The sequence below is a fragment of the Chlorocebus sabaeus genome, chromosome 10, assembly GCF_047675955.1.
Source record: "Chlorocebus sabaeus isolate Y175 chromosome 10, mChlSab1.0.hap1, whole genome shotgun sequence".
NCBI classification, from domain to species: Eukaryota; Metazoa; Chordata; class Mammalia; order Primates; family Cercopithecidae; genus Chlorocebus; species Chlorocebus sabaeus.
The window spans coordinates 31,272,564-31,293,003 of record NC_132913.1 but is presented as its reverse complement, the minus strand read 5'-3'; the positions used below and the strand labels follow the sequence as shown (position 1 = coordinate 31,293,003).

The window sequence follows — 20,440 nt, the reverse complement described above, 5'->3', positions numbered from 1 at the left end:
CCAGATGGTGTCCTCATGGTTGAAGTCCCCCACCACCACTTTATGGACTTCTCCTCCAGTTTTGCAATATCTGTTACCAAACCACATCCTCTACCTGGCCTGGTAGTCTGGAGTGCGTTTTCTAGCAAATATCGCCACCACTTTCTCTCTTTTTCCCAAAATGCCTCCGCCCTTGGGTTTATAATCTGCAAGACAGATACTATGATTTTCATGATGTACATGGCTCTTTCTTTTGAGCAAATCTTTTATCCTTTGGAACAAAGTTTTCATTTTGGCTAGGGTTTATTCCTAACAATAGCACTACTATTCAAAAGCAAGTATTTATTAAGTAAAGACTATGTTCCACATTCGGTGCTGGATTATTAACATCTTCGAGTTCATTTGGTACTAACTATATTAATGCTTATGGTAATTCCTATTATATAGATATAATTCTTCCCATTTTGCCTATGAGGAAACTGAGGCTTGGGGAAGTTAAGTAGCTTACCAAAAGCTACACCATTAGTAAGTGATAAGGTTAGGATTTGAACCCAGAACTGTCACATTCGAAAACTTGCACTTTTAATCATCACAGTGCTTCCTATCTCTCATTGCCTTGCAACATCTTAAAAATAATCATATCCCAGGGCTGGGAGTGGTGGCTCATGCCTGTAATCCCAGCACTTTGGGAGGCTGAGGTGGGCAGATCATGAGGTCAGGAATTTGAGACCAGCCTGGCCAATGTGGTGAAACCCCATCGCTACTAAAAATACAAAAAAATTACCTGGTGCTAATTTTTTTAGCCACACTCCTAAACGTGTGGCACATGCCTATAGTCCCAGCTACTCAGGAGGCTGAGGCAAGAGACTCACTTAACCCGTGAGGCAGAGGTTGCAGTGAGCCAACATCGCGCCACTGACTCCAGCCTGGGCAACAGAGTGAGATTCTGTCTCAAGAAAAAAAAGAAGAAGTAATCATACCCCCTAAAAGCATAAAAATTTCATAAACTGCATAAAAATTTCAGAGTAAATTAGCTTCTTGTTCAAACTTTGATGTACAGACTTAGGCTCAAAATTTTCATCACTACTGGCTTCCCTTTAATTTTTTCCTAAAATTCTTTGGGCACTTTTACCACTTGCTGCTTTGTTTTATACTCCATGGCTTCAGGTTTTATGATTGTATCTGAATATTTTTCTCCCTCTCTTCCTTCCAAAATTCAGTTTAAAAGCTTCTTGGTGATGTTGGCAAATTAGGGACATTCTTTCCTGGCTTCATGAAAAACACTTTCTCTGTGTATTTTTTCTTGTTCGAGTCTACAAAAGCAACTCTTAGCACTGTCTAGGTAGCCACCTGTTTGCTGTTTATATCCAATTTTCTCTTCTAAGGTTATGGCCTTCACTTTTGAAAGGGATTAGTACCAAAAGGGTATCCTGCCATTACACCCAAGCCATTGAATTTTCTTCCTAGATGGCAGTTAGAGTAGTTTTCAATTCTGGTGACAACCTAGAACTACGTGGTATAAAAACTATAACAGTTCTCAGACCCCATCCCAGATCAATTGTGAATCAGTCTTTGGAAATAGGTTCTAGGCATCAATCATATCTTCATATTCCCCAGTATTTTAAAATTTCTGATGTGCAACTACAGTAAGATCCATTAGCATTATGAGCTTTGTCTGGCAGGAACGTTTGTTCCCACTCGAATGAACAGAAGTGGGTACATTTTATGAGTCTTGGCAAGCTCCATCTCACACTAAGATTCATGCCGTAGGAAGACAACGTGCGTCTTAGCTTGGCTACAGCTTCGTTCACAGAAATGAACAAGTTCCATGAGGTTTCTTTTCTGATTGCAATTATTAACAGCATTGTGCCTCCCTCCGCAGGTCTGAGAATGCTCCTAGTGCCTCTGTAATCACCTCCATGGAGAGCCTAGCACCTCTCGTATACTTCCAATTGCATATCTTTCTCCCTGTCTCTCTTGGCACATTATTTTACTGACTCTTCTCTTGTCATTTATTTTCCTCTACACTCTCAACATCTTCTTTTTTAAAATTTCCTTCTAAGAAGGCTTCCTTCTTCCTTCATTTGAATCTAGGTTAGAGAACCAGCCATAAGTCTATTCATCTTCTTTAGCAGGAAACAATCATTTAGAGTAGGCCCAAGCTAGGCAGAAACACAAACAAAAATATTATATGTAAGACATGATTCCTGCTTCCTAGAGCTTAGTTTTAATTGGGAAAAAAAACCAAAGGTACATGGAATCAACAGTCATGGTTGTTAAGTAGTCAACAATATTCAGGAGTTTCAGAAAAAGTGTCTTAGGGAAGGTAGACATTGAACTGAACCTTTCAGGATAAAGTAGAGACGCCACTGCAGGTTACTTGAACAACATCAGTGAAGCTGATTATTAAGCACTATATTAATAGTGCTTAATAGTGCTTAATATGGAGAATTTGTCCCAAGGAGATCGTGGGACTGAGGAAGAAGATTTAGATGGGGTAGGGTAGAATTAGGAGAGAAGAGTAATTCGTAAGGTGGTAAGATTAATACTTTCACCTCACTGCAACCCCCTTATTCAAATCATTTGCTACACTCTAAACTGCAAAGGCCAAGCACTGTCTTCCATGTGTTCCTTTGCTTACCATAATACCTAAAAGTATGTACAAATATATTCATGGAATGAATGAATTCTTCTCAACCTCATAGGAATGTCATGAATCTCTTTAGAAATTAAGTGAAATCTATGAACTCCTTTCTAGAAAAATGCAAATGAATGCAGATGTGTACACACACACACATTCACACTATCCTGTATAATTATATACAGGTTATAGAATTGAACCTTTAACACAATGTAATTATAACAACACAATAGGAAGATAATGTCTACCTATCTGAAAGCTTTTCAGTACTCTTTGTATAAGTTATGACTTGACAGTGTTTTGACTAAGAGAAAGTGAAAAAGAGGAAAGCAGTCTTAAGAATGAAAATTTTGATTCTGGTGTCTAGTTATGGATTTTTTCGTGTTCTTTTCTCCCCTCCCTGAGCTTTGCTAGCATGTTTTTTTAAAGTCAGTTCTCAAGAATCTGCACTTAACCAATTTGAATAATATTCCTCAAACAAATCTTTCCTATTTATTCATGATTTTCTTTGAGTTCTTAGTGCAACTACACCAATCAGAAATAATGGAAGAAGAGAACAAATTACAAGGGAAGAGGGGTGGTGGTTGTCATCATTGTTGTTAGCCATCCTCACAACTCAGGTGTCTGGAAGGTTTTTAGACCGCTACCATGAGCAGTAGCCACCAGTGCAAGGTGAGAAATTCAGTGGGGCTATTTAGAGCAGACATAAAAATAAATATAAGAAAATATATAAATTCATCAACCAATTCTGGTACTTTTCCAGGAATTTCCTTCTAATAATGATAACCCAAAACATCAGCGACCACTTTGTCTAGGCTAAGCAGGTATGTTGTCCTTCTGGGGAAGTTAGTCTCAGTGGGAAATGAATTTATTGAGGCATAAGCTCCCTCTAATAAGGGATGCATTAGTTAGCCATACACCATTTCAACTAATCCTTAAAACATCCTTAGGAGCTTGTTCTTATTTGATAAGTGAAAAACAAAAGGCTCAGCTAGGTTATCGTATTGGCCCAGGGTTACTTACCTATTAGATGGTGACCCTGAAATTTGAGTCCAGGGCAATTTGATTCTAAAGGTATTTTGCTACTCTTACTCTCCTACTGATGAATTTTTACACAGACACCCTACAAATCCCCTCCCAGTCCTGTTTCTCAGACGTATGTGACCACCTTAGTGAGAGGGAAATTTAACTGGCGTAGTTACCAACCTCTCTAGTGTTGTGAGCAAACTACAAATAAAACAAAAATGAAAAGGCCATTCTTTTGCAGACAAGTTTCTTTGCCATTAACACCGACAGATTCATTAAGCCTAGCAGACAGGAATGATCACGTATCTCTCTTTCAAAGGGTATATCCATATTGTTTTCCAGTAGAAGAACAATATATATTTTGTTAGAAGATGACCTAATTGATCCATTCTTTAGTAATTCAGGGAAATTGGATTGTTCTGCTCATTGGTGGAAGCATGGTCTCATCACCATGGCTCCAGGAGGCCAGAAGTCACCTTGTGTTCTCTTGCATGTAGCTTGGGTCAGGGAATGTAAGGCCAGTTGGAAGCAGCCTCATTTGTCCTTTTCGACTTTAATGTGACTGTAACTTTAAAAATCTCCAGTAGCAGAAATATTTTTCCAATATAACATCTATAGGTTGAGAGTTTGATATTTAAGTCTTGTGAAAATAAAATTTGGACTTATAAAAATAAGTACATGTTTATTATAACTCTCTAGGTTCACTTTCTCTGGCAATAACCTTCATTTTGCACCACTCAACTTTGTTAAGCAAGTGTTTGTGCCAACCACTATACTGAACACTTTCCTATACGTCGTTATACTTTACCCTCTCAACAGTCCTATGGTCTTTTTAGAAAGGATCATGCCAGTAATCAGAGCAGAGTGGTGGGGTTGCTTTGTTAATGACGACTGATTTCTTTTCTATCAAAATAGGTTTTATAATATTACATTTATGACTTTCGTTATCCTTCCTTCCAAGGAAGGATAAGTGCTGTTTACAAGAAGCTCTGTTTAATAATATGAGGTAAACAGAATTCTGCTTTTAAAACTGTTAGAACTGATCGAAGGAGTTTACATACTGATGGCCCCCACGCTAAGCCGATTCTACAGCACAAGAGCAAGTCCAAAGTGCATCTTAACATTTAAATCTAGATTGAAATTTAAATTCCACCAACCAGAACTCAAGCTGATATCAGTGTTGATCATAGAAAAAGAGATGTTTCTAATTAACTAACTTTAAAGCCCTTTCTTAATCACTTAGAGCATTCTTGTGCACATCTGTGCTGCAGGAGTAACTGGATTACCTCCATGGTGTGTGTCTCTGGGTGTGCGTGTGTGTTTAAAGCAATGCTATAACTCTATCCAAATGCAATTCAGCGCTGCTTTAAAGTTTAGAACCAAATGTGTACTTAGTAACATAGTTTAAAACTTGAAACCCTCCTCTACCTTATGTGTGCTTCTCTTGTAAATTGAGCTTGTTTGCGGAAGGCAGCCATTTCAAATACTGTGACACGTACTTCTCAGAACTTCTTCCCTCTTACTTCAACCTAACCTAAATGAGCACCAGAGCCAGGGCCTCTCATGTGGTTTTGCTTCATCTGACAGTGACATCAGTATCTTTCCATTTGCCTTATTTTTATAAAATTGTGCCCAGAATGAATGGTGAAGCCAGTAAAGGAAACTGAGTCCAAGGAGTAATTTTTCATTAGGGTAAATGAGGTGATATGATAAACAAGTAAAACCCGATGTGACAACATAATACAATGCTGTGATACAAAATGTTTGATTCTATTCCTGTGACTGTTTTCTAAGGCCCTTGTATCTTTTGCGTGTCTTGTGTGTGTATATACTTATCACTGGAAATGTAATTGGTAATCAGATATTTATTTCTATCAATGAATGACCAGATGGCTCTTGCCTCCATTGGAGGAGAACCATCTTGCCTATCGAATAGCACAGGGACATTATGTACAACAAATTGAACAGGAGGATCATCTATAGCCCAAGTAAGAAACTGCAGCTGCTTTTCTCTACTTTGTAACGTTGGCAGAGGCTCACAAATGACTTTATTCTTATTTTTAAATTGAAATAGTTTGTGTATCTTCCTTACCAAAGTAACACATGCTTATTCTGGAAAACTATGCTAATACAGACTAAATAGGGGAAGAATGGTTACAAATCAATTTTTACTACCCATCACTTGCCACTTGGAGATTTGATGATGGTAATGAGAATGAAAGGCTGAGGTTTATTTGAGTACATCCTCTTGCCTGGATGCTGTGCTAAGTGCTTTACATAAATTAGCTTATTTAATCCTCCGCACAACCCACTAATATCAGTAATGGTATTATATCCCCCTTTTTAGAAAAGGAAACTGAAGCCCGGAGATGTTAAGTGAATCACCTGAAGTCACACAGCTACTAGGTCATCTAGTAGAGGGAGCTAATTGAACCTGACAGTGAGCCCCCACTGATTTCCAAGAGTTAACTGATTAACTCTGTTGTGTATGTTACAAATATTTCTTACAGTTTTGTGGGTTGTCTTTCAGTTGTATTTATGGCGACAGAGCAAGACTCCGTCTCAAAAAAAAAAAAAAAAAAAAAAAAAAAAAGAAAGAAATTTGTGATATATTACTTCATTTTACACAGATGAGTCCATTTTTTTTTTTTTTTTTTTTTTGAGACGGAGTTTTGCTCTGTCACCCAGACTGGAATGCAGTGGTGCAGTCTCAGCTCACTGCAACCTCCGCCTCCTGGGTTCAAGCAATTGTCCTGCTTCAGCCTCCCAAGTAGTTGGGATTACAGGTGTGTGCCACCATGCCTGGCTAATTTTTTGTATTTTTGGTAGAGACGGGTTTTCACCATGTTAGCCAAGCTAGTCTCAAACTTCTGACCTCAGTTGATCCACCTGCCTCGGCCTCCCAAAGTGCTGGAATTACAGGCATGAGCTACCGCTCCCGACCAAGTCCATTCTTTTCTTTTATGGTTTCTACCTTTAGCACTGTGCTTCAAAAGCCCTCTACAAACCTTAGATTATAATGTAGGAAGGAGAAAAACATGCTAACAGTACCAGAAGAAATTAGCCACAAGCCAGAAAACCATAGTGTCTTCCCATGTTGTCACCCACAAGAAGATGATCTGAGAGTGTGATTGAAGGCAATGGTGGAAGGGAAACTAAAACTGCTCCCTCATTATACCCTATAAAGTGCAACCTGTTCAACAGATCAGTTACTTACACATCTGTTCATGCCTTCTCCCCTCTCCTTCAGGCTCCTGCAGTAGGGCCTAGACTGGGAGGAGGGATGAGAGAAAAGGGGAGTAAGCTAGTTACATAGCTGGTGCTGTTTGAGGGCCTCTCTTAGGTATCAGATGCCTTTGGTTGGGTCTTTTGTATGGCACTTAGTTATGTTCTTTTGAGACACACCTGTGGAGACCTCATACATAGAGGCAGTATGTCTGTCATGGATGAAACCCTGTCGGGGTGACTTCTTATCACCTCCTTTTCTCAGATCATACCCCACTTGCATGTACCTTGCCTTACAGGCCCAGTTTTCTTAAAACATGGTCCTTTCAATACTGTGTAAGCCTAGCTCCCTCCCTGCACCACTAGACCCAGAGGAAAACACATCAGGCGTCTTCTTCCTTACAAATGGTAAAAATAGACACTACTTCCATTGCTTGCCTTTCTCCTTGACATGCCATGTTGACAACTTCGGTCAGTCTCCTAGCTTCAGAATCTCAAATCAGGGCCATCACCATGATCTATGCCCTATATTTTAGGAAGCATGCAGTAGGTTCTCTCAAGAATTCTGTGCTCTGTTCTAGGAGTGGAAGGAGGCAGGTGTTGAGTTTCGGCAGTTTGGCAGCCATCCAGCTCGGGGAAAGAGATGCCAGCCCCTCTCCTGGCAGGCATCCCAGTCTCTACCCTTTTCTTATATAGGCTGTTAGAGAGTGATGGGGTAAGAATATTTTACAGATAATATTTCTGTCTTTAGCAAGTCCTGCAGAGGTGTGCCTGGCACCTCTGTTTAGTGTTTGTAGGTATTAATCCTCAGCATTAGAGCCTCAACTGAAATACCAAGATGATAGGAAAAGTCCCATTCCACATCCTACGATAATGAAGTTATTTCATGTGATGGGGATATCATGTAATAGAAAGATTCTAATTTTTTTTCTTTCAAAATAGATTGTTAGTTATCACAGATGCTTTCTAATTGGTGTATTACTTTTTAAATAGTAGTCCAAGTCATCAATAAATTGATATTCATTTCTTCTGGAAGTATAACCCCATTACAATAAAATGAAAAAAAAATTTATATCAAAGGACTGTTCTATGTAGCAAAGCAATTTCTATGTCACAGTGTGTAGTCCTTCAAAGCAGTATTTTGTTGATCTTAGTGACAACAAATTCAATATATCTAATAATACTGCATAGCAGGTCTTCATTCTCTTTCCTGTTGATGTGACAGTCGCTCTTTAATGAAACCTTATTTTGTATACCATTTGCATTGTAGATCAGGAATGAAGAGCTGAGTTTGCTTAAGCAATAGCTGATCTGTTTATACTTTTTATATTCTTCCATCAAGAAATAATTACCCTTCAACCAACCTTACCTCTTTCCACTTCACATATGCAAGCCACCTAAATAAAACATACTCAAATTACCAAACCACACAGCAGTATACAGAAACATTCAGGACCCAGAAAAGGATAGAATAGTGTATGCATAACCTTTTCCACTTCATCATACCAAGGCATTCATTCATTCAGCAACTGCATAGTGAGCACGTACTGTGGGCCATAAACCTGCTAGACAACAGAGTTGGTTTTGCTCATTTATTTACACAGGGAAGTAAAGAATAAGATTTGCTTTAGTTTGAGTCCTATAAAATTGGAATGTTATTTCTGGCTTAACAAAGATATCGTAACACAATTTTTAGTATCTCATCGATTTGTTGTGTATAATTCTCTGTTGATTATACATCTACACATGGATTGGTTTTAAATGGCCTTCAGCAGTTTACTGCAGGGCCATCTGGCCATTTGCTGTCTGTATTCCCAAACTAATGTCTAGTTCTAGAATAATCCAGCTTTTGACACCATTAGGACTCAGTTATACCCTGGCATACATTACTGAATTGTTAAGTGTGTATAAACTACAGCATGTATTGACAGTTCAGGTGATACACACTATACTTTAAGATAGCCCATGCAGACTCTCGATACATCTAAATAATGGAATAATTACCTTTTTAATTTACAAGAAATTTTTTTATTTTATATGAGAACTCCATTGAATAATACCTTTTCTGGAATATGTATTATATGATTAAAGGTATATAGTTTTCATTTATACCCATGTTAGTGTTTATAGAGATGTTTGTGCATCTTTGTGGCTCTGACCCACAATAACATTAACACAAACTCTGAATCCATATTAAGTCTCTACTGAGCATATTTGCCCATATTCGTGAACTTACTTTTCAAAGAAAAAATGTTTCAAGGTGGAAAGTAAAAAACTCTTCTGCAAATAATGTTGAACCTCACAATAATGTTCACTATATTCTGAAAGAAGACCATGGATTATTGTGATCTTTAAACAACCAACGTGCAAAAATTTTTCAAAGCTCAGTAGAGGGAAATTTAGCCATAGAATGTTAAAAGGTCTGATTTTTCTTCTAATTATTTTTCCCATAAGAGCAGAGATTTGAGTTTGCATGGGCACTCTATAAATACCTGCTGGTTGCCTAACAGCTTAAGTAAATATCTTAGACTTTAGAAGACTAGTTCTTTTTTTTTCTTTTTAAGGAAAAAATAAAACCTGGATCCAAACCTCTTTCCATTGACTCACTTTGGTGCATCAATAGCTCTTACAAGTCATGCTGAGTAATGCCTAAAAGTGAACTTGTCACCTTCCTCACCTCTTCACAAAACCTTCTCTTCTGATGTGTCCTATCCATTATCTAGTTCAAAAGTTTCTGACTTTAAGCAAGTCGGAAACCGGCTCTAACAACTCACTATAGGATTAGACTCTCACGAACTTCAGATACTAGGACTTCAGGATAGAGAAGATAAAGTAGGTTTTAAAATAGTGGTATAAGAAATAAATTGAAAACATGAGAAATAAAAAAAGGCTATAAAAAATGTATATGATTTAAAGGACTAAATAGAATTTTTATATATTCATCAAAATTAACTCAGTGGACGTGCTAAGTATTACACACATTGATAAAGAGAGAATTATATTCTCACACCTGTAATCCCAACACTTTGAGGGGCCGAGGTGGGCGGATCACAAGGTCAGGAGATCAAGACCATCCTGGCCATCATGGTGAAGCCCTGTCTCTACTAAACATACAAAAATTAGCTGGGCATCTGTAGTCCCAGCTACTCGGGAGGCTGAGGCAGGAGAATTGCTTGAACGTGGGGGTCGGAGGCGGCAGTGAACTGAGATCGCGCCCCTGCACTACAACCTGGCGACAGAGCAACACTCCATCTCAAAAAGTAAAATAAAACAGGGAGAGAGAGAATTGACAGCCTAGAAGCTAGATAGTAAAAACTTAAAAGAATATAACAAAATGGAGGAAGAAATTGAAAATAGGAAAGATGTTGAGCATAGTGGCATGAGTCTGCTGTCCCAGCTATTTGGGAGACTGAGGCAAGAGAATTGCTTGAGCCTAGAAATTGGAGGCTTCATTGAGCTGTGATCATGCCACTGCACTCCAGCCCAGGCAACAGAGCAAGACCCCATCATTTATTTTTATATATATATATACACACACACATATGTTTATATATATTTGTATTTATATTTATATATGTAAATGTTTAAAAAAAGAAAATAGGAAAGAGATGTTAAAATCTTAAAAGATGGGAATCCAACATATGTCTAATAGGAGTTCCAGACGGAAAAAAATAGAAAAAATTTTAAGCGGCAATATTCAAATAGATTTTTGCACAATATTTCCAGAGATTACAAAAATCATGAATCCCTAAGATAATGCATGTATTTAGTTTTAAAAGATCAGAGAGTACACAAACGTTTTATAATAAAAAACAAAATCATCTTCCTCAGTCCTCCCTACCCCCATGCCCCATACCTTCCTCAGAGGATATTCGGAGAGAATTGTAGTCATTTCTTATCTTGCTATTTCTTGATTTTTTAAAATGTGTGAGGTCTATTGACTTTCCTGCCTTTGGAAATGATTTAGTTTGCTCTCTTTTATAAGCATGGACTCATACACACATTTTCCCTCACCCTATTTTTCCAATATGACTATATCTCAACTTTTTGTTAAATAAATATTGTGTTTACAGCATTATTACTACGTAAAAAGTGTTCCCTGCTGGGCCTCATTGTGTTCTCTGATTAGATTTCCTTTCCCAAACAACTCTTCATTTTTTTCCTGGAGCTAATTATTACTTTGGGTTTATTTGCTTGGTTTCTGTGTCACTATCAACAAATCCATTCCCAAGCTCTGTCACTGTCACTAATTCGTCTGCTCAATGCTGGCCACATTAGGAAACCTATCATTTCCATTTTTTTCCTTGGATTCTACCTTCCTGGAGGCCTCAATTCTCTTGCTCCTGTTTGTTCTATTTGCTCTTTGGGCCCTTGGGTCAACTATATCCTGGATTCTATGTCTTTCAAGGAAGCTTGGTTTACTTTTTTCTTATAGAGGAGCACATCCACCAGTATCTGCTCAAGAAAAAGGGTACGTAAGAGACTTGATTGCCTGAAAATGCCTCTAGCCTACCTCACATTTGATTGATATTTGACTCTTGAACTCTTATTTAAAATTATTTATTTTAAAATTTTGAGGTCATGTTTCATTGTTTTCTGCTTTTTAAACTTCCTCCTGAGAAGTCTGACGGCAGTCTTTTTCTGACTGCTTGCGTCTGACTTCCCTTGCTCCGTCACCCAAAAGGTATTAGGACCTTCTGGTTTACTTCTGATATTCTGAAATTCTATAATGATCCTATTTGGATTGAATTTTGGTTCCTTTATTATTCTAAGAACTGAGTCCATCCGTAAAAATAAATTTCTTATATTTTTTTCTTTGATTTTCTTCCCACACTATTTTCTCGGTATTCACTTTCTTCAACCCCTAAATTGACCTTATTTTTCTCTTTTCCCATCCTCCTCCTTTTTGTTTATCTTTTGGTTCTGCTTTCTACAAGATTTTCTCCACTTTATCATTCAGTGCTTCCATTGATTGATTATTTATTTATTTATTTATTTATTTTTGGTTATGATATTTTTAATTGCAAGCACTCTTTCTTGTTCTTGGATGTCCTTTCTTACTGCATTTGTCTTTTCTGCCATGGATGCAATTATCAATGTGGATATTTCTTATAGAATTTTTTTTTTTAAGTTTTCTTCTGTTCTATACATTGTCTCAGTTTCTTCCAAGTGAAACGGGAAAAGTTCCCTTGTTCCCCTCCCAGGGTGTACAGTGGGGGTGTGACTTGCTTCTTCAGTGCCCCACTGCTCAAACCTCTAGGAGAGCATACAGACAGGGAGACTGTGGGGCTCTGACCCCATGGCAGTATCTAGGGGTGAGTGTTTACAGCTAAAGCCCTAGTGGGCATGTGTTACAGGGTACTCTTTTAGTTTTGCTGTCTATCGGCGCCTTGTCTTAACCATCTCAATTAAACCTCTACCTTGTCGCAAGGTCAGAGGGCTTTCTGTATCCTGAATTCTTTCCTTGGAGTACCGGAAGAATCGATCACACCCGGTGCCTGTCGGTGAGTTCCTCTGGATGTCCAGCCACTCGTGTGTTCCTCCCTTGATGTGCTTCTCTCAATATTCAGCTGCCTGTGTGTGTGCCTGCTGGGGTCTCGGGGTTTTTATAGGCACAGGATGGGGGCTGGGCAGGCCAGGGTGTCTTGGGAAATGCAACATTTAGGCAGGAAATGCCTGTCCTTACCTAGGTCTATGGGGGTTTAGCCCTAGCCATGGACCCCACCCTTCTCTACCCAGCACTTCCCTTCCCCCATTCCCTATCATTTAAAGGGACCATGCTTTTCCCTTTCCAGCACCTCCATATCACAAGTTCCTTTCTTATGCTTTGTCTTGTTTATTTCATGTTATGAGTTTTCTTCAAATGGCTGGTGGTTCCTGGCTGTCCATTCATATCAGAGAGCAAGACTGTGACAGATGATTAGAAGTTCTCTGTTCAGAGACAGGACTTGTTGACTGGTGACCTTTTTCATGGAGTGAACAAACAAATTCAATTATTTTGTTGTGGCATCCCCACATTTCAGTTTCAGTAAGTCAGTTTAGTTAGTTTCCAGAGAAAAGCTCTTACATAATTTACTAGAAGGGGAATCTCCAGCTATCTGGGAGCCAAATAGGCGATAGGTTCTGGAGAAACATCACCAATGAATGGGTGTACTTTCACTTCACTCACTCTTGCCTTTGGCCTCCCCTGGTCTCCGGTTTAACCCCTCAAGTTAGGAAGCATCCTTTCTGCTGTTGAAGTGGGAGCTGCATGGGCTTAGAGAAGTTATCAAGGGATTTGTTTTCTCTCTATGTAAAATCACTATCAATTCTTCTGTTTTCAGTTTTGCTCCACAAGTGCCCCTCTATATAGAGGAACCTGGACTGATAAATTCCTGAGCCTTTCAGAGTTTATGTGGAACACGCAACCTTCTTCTTGGCTAAAACTACATACAGACACACACACAAAAAAAACCCCTGCATGCTTATGGACACATTCTGCCTCCTCCTCTCTGCTCAACCATCACTCATCCATCTGCTTTCCATCTTCTGAAATTTGGTTCACATTCTTTTCCATTGCTGTCCTTCCCAGTTTTTCATTTTATCCTTGTGAGCCTATGCCTTTTAAATAAATTCCCTACCATTATTTTAGTAGGAATTGAAAAGACAAGGGAGGATTGAACATTGGTGTTTGCTCTGGCATGTTTGCCCCGGTCCATTCAAGCCATATCCTGAATGTTTATTCAGACCCACTCTGACCCGTCACTTGTATCATTAAGGACAGAAAGGCCTCTCCCTGCTTATTTTTCAAGCCTCATCTTTGTCCCTTCCCTTCCCACACTTTCCCATCTATCTCTGCCCAGTCAATGCTCTGGTCATATTTTGCTTTTTGTCTCTGGACCACGTTCTCTCTTGCCTTGGGCTTTATGTACATGCTGTTACTCTAAGCACATCCCAGCTCTTGCTCCCATACCTGGCTAACTTCTAATTATCATGGAGGTCACGGCTTAAGATCAGCTTCTCTACAGAGCCTTCCCTGGCACTAACTCCCTTTCTAGGGCTGGGTTCTCATTTGTATCACCTAATTCTTTCCTGATTGAAGCACCTGCCACATTATATGTTCCATGAGGACATCTTAGCTAATTTACCTGGCACATAATAGGCACTCTTAATTTTTGTTGAATGAGGAATGACTGTTTCTTTCTCTGAACCTTTTTCACTCAGTGTTTTCACTGAGTATTTGCTGTCTTTGCCTTCAAGCCTTGCTTATATTGTAATTATAAGTAATGGCCCAGCAAGTCAGATATTTCAAATTTATCCATCTGTTTTATTTTTACTCCCTTTTTCTGAACTAAGAACTACTAAAAAGTGTAGAAAAGCTAAAGTAAGTAGAAGTGTTTATACCTCATTTTGTATACTTAAAGGTTTTATTTCAAATGTAAAATTAACAAAATAATGTCTTTCAATATTAATTCTGGATGAGGTCAGTTTCTGTGGCTTAAAAATTAGATAGCAGTATAATCAATTTGAATTGAATCAGTACTTAGTGTCCTAACATTTAATGTGGGAGCCAAAAGAAAAAAAAAAAGGTGGTTATGTTGAAAGTTGGCTTTGCTGGTAATTTTGATATATTCAGGTTGTGGATAGGCAAATGAAAAAGAAAAAAAAGACTAGATTTTTGATGTCCATCTGTTCATGCTTCAGAGATCTGGAAACTGAAGTTTTAAATTTCCTGGTTTTATTTTCCTGGTTTATGCAGCTTTAAGAAGGAAAATGAGAGAACCTCTCAGAAAAATGAAGGAATATAAGACAAGGAAAAGTAAAAGGCAGAAAACAGTATCATAGGAAAGACATAATAGAAATGGAGGAATATATTAGTTTAATTAATAACATTGGACCTTTTTGCAATTAATGTATCTCTGTGCATGAGTACAATTCCTTGATTCGTATACAAAGGAAAAGAAGGTGACATTAAAAGTACCTGCCTTAAGTGGATGGCAAAACTATAAGAACTAATAAGAAAAATATGTCTTGAAGAAGGCATGGGTTTCTAGTTTATAAAGTAGGCTCAACTATGAAAGGGCCAGTGGAGTCTTGGACTAGAGTTTTTAGAATGTTGAATGTTTCTCTCATAGTGATTAAATGCCATGATGATCTTCATCACTATTATCAATAATAAAAAATAATGGTCAGTAATAACTGAGTTCTTAATATGTGCCAAGCAACATGGAAACATAATTCTGCAAGGCAGTCTTACTGTTATCCCCATTTTACAGATGACATAACTGATTCTTAGAGAAAAGACTTAACCTCAGGTCAGCTAAAAAGTGACAGAGCCCTGAATTTACAACCAGTCAATATGCCTAGACCCCTTTATGCCATTTTGCCTCATAATAATAAGATAATCATTAGACTTGATTAGATGCTTAATCCTTACCTCTGTGAAAAATCCAGGACTAGCCTCATTCTTATTGTACAGATGAGAAAACTCAGGTTTAGAAAAATTAAATCACTTTATTCACAACCAAATTTTAAAGAAAAACTCCTTTCCTGAAACACAAATCTTTTTTTATTTTTTATTTTATTTATTTATTTATTTATTTATTTATTTTGAGATGGCGTCTCACTCCGTCGCCCAGGCTGGAGTCCTGTGGCGCCATCTCAGCTCTCTGCAAGCTCCACCTCTCGGGTTCACAACATTCTACTGCCTCAGCCTCCGGAGTAGCTGGGACAACAGGCATCCGCCACCAGGCCTGGCTAATTTCTTGTATTTTTAGTAGAGACAGGGTTTCACAGTGTTAGCAAGGATGGTCTTGATCTCCTGACCTCGCGATCTGCCCACCTCGGCCTCCCAAAGTGCTGGGATTACAGGCGTGAGCCACTGCATCCGGCCCTGAAACATAAATCTTTAAATTTTTTTATTTATTTTAATTTTTTAAAAAGTAACATTTGGGCTGGGCTCAGTGACTCACACCTGTAATTCCAGTACTTTGGGAGGCCAAGGCGGGTGGATCACAAGGTCAAGAGATCGAGACCATCCTGGCCAACATGGTGAAACCCCATCTCTACTGAAAATACAAAAATTACCTGGGCATGGTGGCACATGCCTGTAGTCCCAGCTACTGAGGAGGCTGAGGCAGGAGAATTGCTTGAACCCAGGAGATGGAAGTTGCAGTGAGCCAGGATCGTGCCACTGCACTCTAGCCTGGCGACAGAGTGAGTGAGACTCTTTAAATAAAATTAAAAAAAGAAAGAAAGAAAGAAAAAAAAAAGAAGGAACATTTGGTTTTAGAATAAAATTCACATACATTTTCTCCTTTTTATTCCCCAAATTTTCTCATCAGTTTTGATAGCTTGTTCATCTTTCATAATAGTATATTTTTGTCACTGTCTATCAACATAAATATAGTGTCTCCTTCTCTGTTACTTTTCTGATACTCTGTTCAGGAAATTTGATCCATCATAGTGTTGTCCCATTGCTGTTTTTCTACCATAGTATTCAGTAAAATCATGTCATATTCCAAAGGAGACTCTCCAGTTGGAAACACTGTCCTAGGAGAATTCTTGTATGTGTTTGGAAGGAGGAAACTGATCCTTTCTTCAATACCAGTACATTTTCCCATCCTATTTTCAACCTCCAAGTAATGGCTTCCCCTAAAAAAATCATGGAATAGAACACATGATGAGAGACAATTTTTAGGGTTTCCATCAATGCTTTATTGATGCTATAGGAGACATTTGATTCCAAAGGTAATGAGAACACTTGTGAATAAGGTAAATTCTTACATAGAAAGTAGAGCAAATGTACATGGGAAACAACTACTTCCTCTTGCTTGGAAGAGATTACTTCAGATCTATATTGGGAAAATCTTTTATTGTTCTATACCATTGTCATATTAAATGAGGTGAATAAATAGAAGCTTTTGAAACTTGGCTTCTGAGTTACAAATAGAAAAAATGATGAGCAAATTATTAGGTTTGGAAAAAGTTAGGTCATTTGAGTGATAGAGATAACATAGTTTAGTAAACACAGTTTAGTTTAAAGATTATATGGGTAATTTACAATTTGGGGGGCTAACAGACCAAAATCAGTATGTATAAAATGTCACTTCACATACTAAAAGCTTCATAGTGCAGACACAACCTCTTACACATAGAAAGATCTTAAATATTTTTTGAATGAATATTTGCTAACTGAGTCAACTCTGTGACTCGTTCACTGACTGACTAGGGAATGTAGTGTTATTCAATGTGGCTTAAATACGGACATCATGAAGGGGAACAAGGATTGGCGAGTTTACTTAGATTTAGTAAGCTCCTACAACGTGTCATGCCCGACACATGTTCTCCTTTGAATGCTCTCGAGAAATTCACAAGAGCAGATATTACTATCCTAGTTTACAGATTAGAAAACTGAGGTTCAGAGAAATAAACTGATTTGAATAAACTCCAAAATTGAGGAAGTGCCAGTGTAATCCTGTGTGCCAACACAGCCTGGATTCTCTCCACTTCAACATCCCTGTTGCTTGAGTGGAGTAACTTGAGGTGCTTCATAGAGATTTCTTTATCTGTCCCCTAAAATAATCTTCTTCACAGGCTTACTGTGGTACCTGAACATATCCCATTTGTGATTACTTCCGTTGAATTAAGGTATTGCCTCTGTTGAAAGGTATAATGCATTGAACACCAAATATGATGAGTGCATTGTGACAATTTAAGATTAGTTTCCAACACGACCAATAACAGAGAGCCCAGCATGATTCAGAGCTGGATCCAAAGTGGGACTTAGTTTCAAGACAAGCTGCAAGGAGACCCATAGTGGCAGTGGTGGGTTGGGGGGTGGGTGGGTATTGGGAGTTACCTGGGCACTCAGAAAGCAGTATAAAGACCTTAGGAAACTGACCACCAGTGGGCGGAGAATGCTTTAAAGTGGAGGTAGGAAAATAAAGATTTCCTGTTTTCAGTTTAGCCTAGGACTCTGCCAAACTGTGTTGAATTACTGGAGTAAACCTTGTGTAAACGAGAGAGTTTTGTTGTTGTTCTTAGAGAGCTCTTTTTAGGGGGGAGTGGGGATCGTGAGAAGTGAGTGTACATATGTTAGCAAGGATGGCTCTGGGTTTGATAAACATTTGTTCTGGCAACATGTAAGGTAGCTTTTCTTATTCTCATACATTCATAAGGACCTTAAATTTTCTGCGTGGGAGGAATATATCCTAAAGGGATTTTATAAAATTGAATAAGACAAACTGCTCATACTAGTAGGCAGTTAAATTAGCAATGTATACAATCTAAAACTCTTTGCAATTAAGAGAGAATGGGGAATTTAGGCATAATTATTTAAGTTAAATAATGCTGATCACATAAACCGTGTTGCCAGAAGAGGCCATATAAGCAAATGGTATAAATGAGGTTATCTGGAAAGTGTTGGATTTTCAGAAATGACTCTTAGAAATGGTAGTGGGAAATAAAAATATAAAAGAATAGGCTGCTGGAAATAGAACCATCTTTTCCTTATGACAGCCCATATATATCCCAGCTGTTGAAAGGACAGACATCAGGAAATGATGCACCTTTTAAAGCAGAGAAGAGAAAGCTAAAGCTTCTCTTTTTAACAATGGAAGATTCTCTTTTCAATGGAAGATGCTATCTTCGCTAAGTGTCGTAGCCCTGGGACCAGACATGGCTAATGAGGTCAGTCTGATAACTACAAATTTTCTTTCCATTTCGGCATGTATTACTCAGGCCAATAAGTAGGGTTTGCTTGTTAATTTTGACTACAGCTGGTTTCTGTGGATCCTGTTTTTCCTATCTTATCACAAATTCTTCATAGTCCAAGCAAGACAGTCTTGCTCAGTATCCTGTGACAGACTGCTGTCAATATTTCATCTTGGCTTTAAAAGTTTGTACCATGAGAAGCAAAATTTCAGTCACCAAGCATTGAATACTTAACAACATAGCCTCACAGCCATGGTGGGGCTAGCTGGTGTTCCCCCAGAGCATTTGTGCAGTGTGTATCATGATTGGCTCATCTGTGATTCAAGTTTATTTAAATAATATTCTGCCAGTTTCTTACTGAAACCTCCTGCATAGACATGTGCCGCCTATTTTATGAATATTAGCTGTTAGCCATTACCAGTAAAGAAGAGCTTGCAGCCATACTGCAGCCAACCAGTCAAGGATAAGTGTGTCTTTCTGTTTAATGATGTGGTATCCAAACATCTAGTTTTAAATTGGGATGGGTTTCCTTGCTTTTGATTCCTTTATTTAGTGAAGATAGTGTGATGAGGAATGGGGGTGTATGTGTATGCATGAGAATGCCATATCAAAATTTTTACTTTTATACTTTATAGGTTATAAATATCTGCTCATCATATAAGTGATATATTGGACACATGTGGGCTAGCATGATTTTTTAATTATCTTTGATATTTGCTTATGTGGCCAGATTCTAAAAATGTTAATTTTATAATTAATTTCCAGCATATTGTTTGGCAACAATGAATAGTTTTTTGTTGTAAATCACCCAAGGCCTTAGATTGCTGAACTGCCTCAATGTGTCTTCGCAGTTAGTTTTGGAAAAGTTATTTATTTTAATTTCTATTTTCCTTCTCCTCAATTTGGTTTCTATCCAGGAATCTACAGAAATCATTTTGATAAAAACTGTTGATATTTTTTCTGCTGTCATCCATATTAGCCTTGAACCATATTTTCTGTCAGTTTTTCACTGGTTCTCCTGCTTTCTTTTAGACGTCCTTTTGTCTACTGTTCTGTCACATTGGTGTATGGCTTCAAATTTGGCTTTCATCATTTTCCCACGTAAATGTATTTCTCATTCCTTTTGCAATCTCTATTATATTAAATATGCTACTGCCCATCTGGCTGCCCCATGCTTCTCGGACTCTGGCTATGCACCTCCTAGGGCCTCGAGTAGTATTTCCCAGAGTATCCTTTGTTGTCCATTAATTCTTAAGCTGTGTCCTCCAGGGGTGCGTGAGGAGGAGGCGGACAGGTTTCTTACTCCAGTAAGCTTGGAAAACAATTATCACATCCCCATCATGTATTAGGTGCTCAATAGGTACTTACTGAATGAACAAAAAGCGTTAATGAATGAACATATTTATAATATACAGTAACATGTACTTTGGGAAGTTTATAGTAAAGAAATGTTTAGCTTTATTTAACTTAGCATTTTCCAAACTTGTTTTCCCACAAAACCATCTCTGGTGCAACATCTACATGTGTCCCATGGAATCAATGTTGCACAAAACACACCTGTGAAATACCAGCCTGAGGGATATAACACTGTGGCTCTACTACTCCTCCGTCCCCCAAAGTGGAGCTAGAACGTGAGACACACTGAGCTTCATCAACTCCCTCTCTCCTTGTCTGCCCCATGTAGGCCAGTTTCCTTATTCCAGTTACTAACACCCTTATATCTCTTCACTGACTCAGATACAGAATAATCTTTTATCAGTTACACACGCTCTTTCTTTCTCTTTAATCATACACTAATTAATATCATTTTTTCACCTGCTATCTTCCAAATGTGTTTTGAGAAATAAGATGACTAATAATCTCTGTCATATGGAC

General features: G+C 38.2%; 1 protein-coding gene across 35 annotated transcripts in view; it reads left to right on the top strand.

Annotated features, from left to right (window-relative positions):
- Positions 1-20,440, top strand: part of GTDC1 (glycosyltransferase like domain containing 1) — a 393,230-nt gene that overhangs the window by 282,592 nt on the left and 90,198 nt on the right. The window lies entirely within an intron of this gene.